The sequence below is a fragment of the Cheilinus undulatus genome, linkage group 4 (assembly GCF_018320785.1).
Source record: "Cheilinus undulatus linkage group 4, ASM1832078v1, whole genome shotgun sequence".
Taxonomy (NCBI): Eukaryota; Metazoa; Chordata; class Actinopteri; order Labriformes; family Labridae; genus Cheilinus; species Cheilinus undulatus.
Window position 1 is genome coordinate 6,559,593 of NC_054868.1, and position 6,382 is coordinate 6,565,974.

Here is a 6,382-nt window from a genome sequence, read left to right on the forward strand (position 1 = left end):
CAAGCCAAATGTAGTAAGTCAAACGAGTCAGAGGCTCTGGACGGAACACGAGCAACTCTGTAGTGTGCGTGTTGATCTGTCACATACAGTACAGTCAGTACGTGTCAGGACTCAAACATGTTATTTTTGGATCAAGCTCTGCATGATTCGTTTGTGTTCTGACCCCCTGCACAGCACTGACTTATTAAGCTGTCATCACTCCCCCTTAAAAAAACCAGTGAGGCCCTACCTGACCACTGTAGTATGCACAATATTTCATAAACTATTAGATCAATTTAAAAACTTGCTCCAAGCATTCAACAACCTCCAGGATACAAATGCTAACAAGTAAATAAGATACTAAGTTATTGTTTTATTTAAAATATCACTCCCAGCTTATGCTGACCTCAGAAAGCAGATGAATTGTCCAGGTTTCATGTCTGATATTAGGTGGGTCTGTCTGCAAAGCTTCAAGCTGATACACTTATCCTGGTCAGGGAACAATCAGGCCAACTCAGACCGACTCTCCAGAAGACTTAAACACTTCAGGAGAGTCGTTCATGTGCCAGTTTCCTTTAAAAAGACAGGTCATTGTTTTTGGTGCACACCTACAGTGTCATATGTGCTCTGATTGACTATAATAAATGTGAAAGACAGAACTATGCTGCAACAATGAAGCAATAAAATGCTTAACTATCTGGAATTAAAATTGTTTGCAACAAATTTATTGAGTGATTCATTGTGTGCCGAGATTTTTGAGAGGGACCTGGATGCAGCCGAGGACCTCAAATTCACAACGGAAGTCGGACGAGCGTCGCCATATCTTGTCTACTAATACCGGAAGTCACTTGAACTGACCATCTTCTTTGTTGTTTTCTTCTTGCATTGCCGCCATATTACTAGAGGCAAATCCGCCACAGAAGGAAATAGACAAAAAAACAGGTGAGTTTCCAGATAAACAAGCACAGTGATTACATTACATTAATTTATTGAATCAATTTATGATCCAAATTTATGTATCACAGAACACAGACACAATATGGGACAGGAAATTGGCTCACTGGCCTGATGTCTACACCGCCGTCATGTTGCCAGAAGCAGCTCTGCTACGTAATGCAATACAAGTAGAGAGTAACCTGACACGCAAGATGGATTTGTATGATACCTCCATCTGGGAAAGCTTCAATAGGAAAGTGTCAAATGATAGTTATTTACTTGCATTCCTGAACAGAAAAATGAGTTTTAGTGGTTGAATGTTATGCTTGATTAATTTCTGACTTTTCAGAGAAGCCCAGCCAGTTACTTCGATAAATTTGTGATTAAGAGAAACCACAAGGAGAAATCTGCATCTACAACATTTTCCCCATGATGAACAGGTTCATGCAAAAGTCAGAATCTAATAAAAAAGTTCATTTTTTCTTGTGATTTACTTCAGAATCCTCAGAATCCATCTCAAAGAAAGTGAAACATTTCAAGATGTAATCTTGATGATTACAGCTCACAGAAATCTTGAAGTCACTTCCTCAAAATATTAGAACGTTATGGTCTAATTTGCAAAAGGTTTCCTCAGCCTTCGTTCTCACTCTGGTTCGGTGCACACAACCACAATCATGGAGAAGACTGCTGACTTACTCTCGTCCAGGAGACACCCTCCATGAAGAGGGTAAGCCCCAGCAGATCACTGCTGAAAGGAGCACAAGCAACAGGGATGAGCTCAGCCTTCAGAGGATTGTCAGACAGAGCAGATTCAGGAACTTATGGGAGTTTCACAAGGTTCAGACTGAGGCTGAAGTCGGTGGATCAAGAGCCACCACACAGACAGGTCCAGGAAAGGGACTACAAGTGTGGTATTCTTATGCCCCATTCACATGACATTTTCGTGTGAAAGCGTAAAAGTTTTGTAGTGTTTTGGCTGTCCGTTTACACGGCAATGGTGTTTTGGTGCCTGAAAACAGAACTTTATGGAAACAGGCTCCAGGGTGGAAGTTTTTCCAACATCCTTGTCTCCGTCTCTGTGTAAACAGGGTTAACAGCACTTTCTGAAAACGAACATGCGCACTGCGGCTGCAGTAAATATCCACGCGCGACTAGGCTTATAACACCTGCGCAGACGGGAAGCCCAAAACAAAGATGGCCGACACCAATGTACTGTTCGTGCTCCTCACTCTTTTGAATTTAACTGTACTTCTCCAACAAAGTGTTGATTTACCTCACCATCACTTGGATCAGCGGAGACGTATTTTGTGTCTGCACCGGATTCTCACTCGACCCATACCCCTTTCGACAGCGTATGGGTCAAGTCGGAATCTGGTGCAGGCACGAAAATCACACCGCCATCTACTGGCCTGGCATGTATACTACATCGTTTTTGGTGTTTCCCGCAGTCTCCAGTGAATGGAGATCGTTTTGAAAAGGTTGCCGTGGAACGTGGAACTTTTTGGAAACGAAAACAGAAAACGAAGCAAAACGTCGTATGAACATGGCATCAGTGTGGAGCCGCTACTGAACCATCAACGTCATTAGCATCTCTTGGACTAAGACAAAAAAAGAGCTGGACTGTTGCGGGCTCAGTGGTCAAAGTCCTGTTTCAGAAAACAGTCGAGTTTCAATTTCATCTGGAAATCAGATTCCAGAGTCTCAGAGTCTGGGGGAGGATCAGAGAGGCCCAGAATCCTTTAGATATTGAAGTCCAGTGTTTCCAGTCTGCACAGTTGTGAGGGTCTGGGGGTCCATGTCATCATCTGCTGTTGGTCCTCTGGTCTTTATCAAGTCCAGAGTCTACGCTGTCAGCCATATACCAGGAGGTTTTAGAGCCCTTCGTGCTTTTATCTCAACTTTATGGAGATACTGATCTCCTTTTCACTTGCCCACGGTGAAGCCAGAACTACATAAACTGGTTTCCTCACCATGGTATTGCTGTCTTTGACTGGCAGGCCAACTGGTCTGACCTAAATCCCGTAGAAAACCTCTGGAGAAATGTCAAGAGGAAGATGAGAGACACCAGACTGACCTGGGCTTCATAACACCCCAGCAGGACTACAGACTGGCTAGATTTGTGTTAAAAGGAGCTTGAACCTTAATTTGAGACATATCTTTATATATTTTTATGTAAAGCAGTCAGTCCAGCAGGTTGGATGAAAATCCTATTTCCTCATCCTTTAAAGAGCAGAGATGAGCTGCTATCAGATAAATACTTTAGAAAAAGCTTTAAAGGTGGAAAACGGGAGCTGTGAGAAAAACTCATCATCCCAATTAAGAGTTTACTGAGATCAAATGGCTGCATGTTACTGCTTAGCTCTTATCCCCGCTCCCTCACACACAGATTTGACCCCGCTGACACCTGCCGTCATTGGCTCTTTTCTCTGGCTAATTTGAAAACAGTCCGTCCTGATCCTCCCCCCTGGAAAAGCTTCAGTCCTCCCTCTCTCTCTCCCTCTGTTTTCCTTCCTCTCTCGCTCAGTTTCTTTAGCAGTTCGGGTCAATTTAAATCTGCTCTGCTGGCATGACATTAAAGCGAAGTAGGTTTCAATGGTGAATCAATCCAAATCTGGTTATAAAACTTGGCAGACGGATAATAACCACGGCACAAAAGCAAGCCTGTGTGTGTGAAATGGTGGGTCCATAATGTGAAACATTAAAAAGTCCGAAACCTTCGGCAATGTCCTGACACCAAAACAGATCATTATCATCTGGAAAATTCCCGCAGGGACATATTGGACTCAGACTCTCTCCCTGATCGCTGGTATTGGTGCACAACTCTTTTTTAAATATAATACCACAAGAACTAATTGTTAGCAAGAATAAAAGGGTTAGCAGTGGTTGTGATATTTTTTAATAGGGGGCAGCATCACTTTTTGGAGCCAAAACGGCATAGGATGCGGCGCCAGAGATCGGCAATTTAAATACTGTTATTTCACATGATTACATTGAAATAACTTCATAAATAAAAATATGTGCATGTGCATCAATATGTTAGGAAGTATCTTTTATTGTTAATAGACATATTATGATATTTTTTAGTTACAAAAAATGAGTTTTTTGGTTCGTTGCCTGAGGGCAACATTGTGCAGTTAGGCCACTACCGTTAGAGTCATTTTGATGAAGCAGTGGTTTTCAACTCTGGCCCTGAAGACATCCCACCCTGCATGTTTAGATGCTTGTCTTCTTCATTACATCTGAACCAAATGATCAGTTTGTTGTAAATCCAATTAATCAAATAAATCAATGAAAAAGAAGCGAAAAAGGGTCCCAGGGACCAGGACTGAGAGGCACTATGTTACAGTTTTCAGATCACTGTTATTAGTGATTAGTAATATAATAACGAGTATTTTAAAGTTGCCATTAGCCAGTTAGAAATCACTTTTGATATAACTGAGTTAGCTATGGCTTATGTGTAGATGCCAGTGTTCTGAGTCCTTTTTTTGGAAGGCTGGAGAAGTCCTATTGTGACTCCATATGATTGACTGTCTTTTACAGGAGATGGTCTGTTTATATCTACCACTGCAACTGCACTGCATCCACAGTAACAACTTTTCTCGGTTCTACACCAAATAACGTTGCAAAGAAACACTGGGACTGAAACATGTTCAACTATCACATTATTCAGACACACAGAATCCCTTCTACTGACATGAGCAGACTAACTCCCCCATGCAAACATGCATTCAGACCTACAAAGGCATAAAAAAGGACAGTTGTTTCCTCACACTAGGCTTTGCCTACTTATAAAAAATGTCATACAGGGGTAGAGCAGGGTTAAAATCATGGAGTCTTCATGGGGGGAACCATTCTGTCCTTCAGTAATTGATCTGAGTCCATCTTTAAGGGGAAAGTGCTAAACATGTGTATAATGCAGTTTAAGCTCTAAAAAGCAAGAAACTTCACAGTTAGGTTCAGATTAATATTTCTTTTGCCATCACATATGTAGAAGTTCAGTTAGATAATAAACATTTATTCCCTAGAGTAGCAGTATACTGTATAGGTGACCACAATACTACTACTATCATAGTAGTAGTATACAGTGGTATATCAATAAATAAATAGTAAATGGAATGGAATAAATGCTTGATTATAGAATATATGAACATAACATTGATTTTTGATGTGCTGCTTGTTAAAATATAATGTAATTTATTTTATAAACTGCTTATTTATTTAGTATATATTGTAAACCATCACGTTTTGGTACCCTTATTGCACATTGTTGCCCCGAGGCAACGAACTAAAATCTGGAGTATGGGTGGTGGTGGGAAAATTTTTTTGGTTGATCTCTCAATAAGGACCCCCAAGCTACCAAAAAGTAGGGTGAAATATTTTTTTCTCAAAAAAATAAAACGTCATGCAATAGAGGGTTAAAGCACAGTCACAGCTCCCCGCATTGTGTCTGAATGTGCTCTATGTTTATAATTTTGGTGAAAAGTGAATTTAACATTTTACTTTACTTGTCATTAGCCAAAGCCACTGAACAAGCGTTCATTGTCCATGAGTAACAGAGCTGAGAAGACCACTACCCCGAAAGAGACTGTCAATACGTCCCATGGTAAGAATGTCAGGTAGGGCCTCCATAGATCTCTCTAAGGCCTTTGACACTGTGGCTCACTGGATTTTATTGGATTGTCTAAAAGCTCTCAGTGGCAAAACCCAGGCCGTTCAATTGGAGGTACTACAAATCCACAAAGAGGTACCTCAAGGTTTAGTTTTGGGACCACTCTTGTTCACTATACAGTTGCAAGAAAAAGTATGTGAATTCTTTGGGATTTCTTGGATTTCTGCATAAATTGGTCATAAAATGTGTTCTGATCTTCATCTAAGTCACAACAATAGATAGACACAGTCTACTTAAACTAATACTGCACAAAAAATGATATGTTTTGTGTAATTGGCAACAATCCCCATAAAACTCCTTTAGAACCAGCATAATGGACATAAGTGAATGTTTATTTTACCCCAAACAACCCAGAATTACACCCATTATTATCTCTAAATGGTGTTTGCAGAAACAACACAGCACTTTTCAAAATTTAAACCATTTTCAGTCATCAGTTACCTTCTTTATCACAAGTAAAATGGACTTTGCTGCCACCTACTAGTTACACTGAAACAGTTCCAGCAGGGGGACTTTCCACTTTGATTGCTTAAATTACAGTTGAAAAGTTTTAGTTAACTATATTAACCCTGCCAGCAACCAGTACGTCATTGACGTCTGTGGCCTCTGTATATGGGAGCCTGCTTTACCCACTGTCTGGGCCTTTTTCACCACGGTTATATGCCCGGAGACCACCAGCAGTTTTTTGGGCCATGGGGACACCCACAGCAAGACCTCCCTATTTGGCACATCCACACTTACTCCATCCTGAAGGTGTGGACTTTGTTATTTTTTCAACAGATTATTTTCCCATGCTTC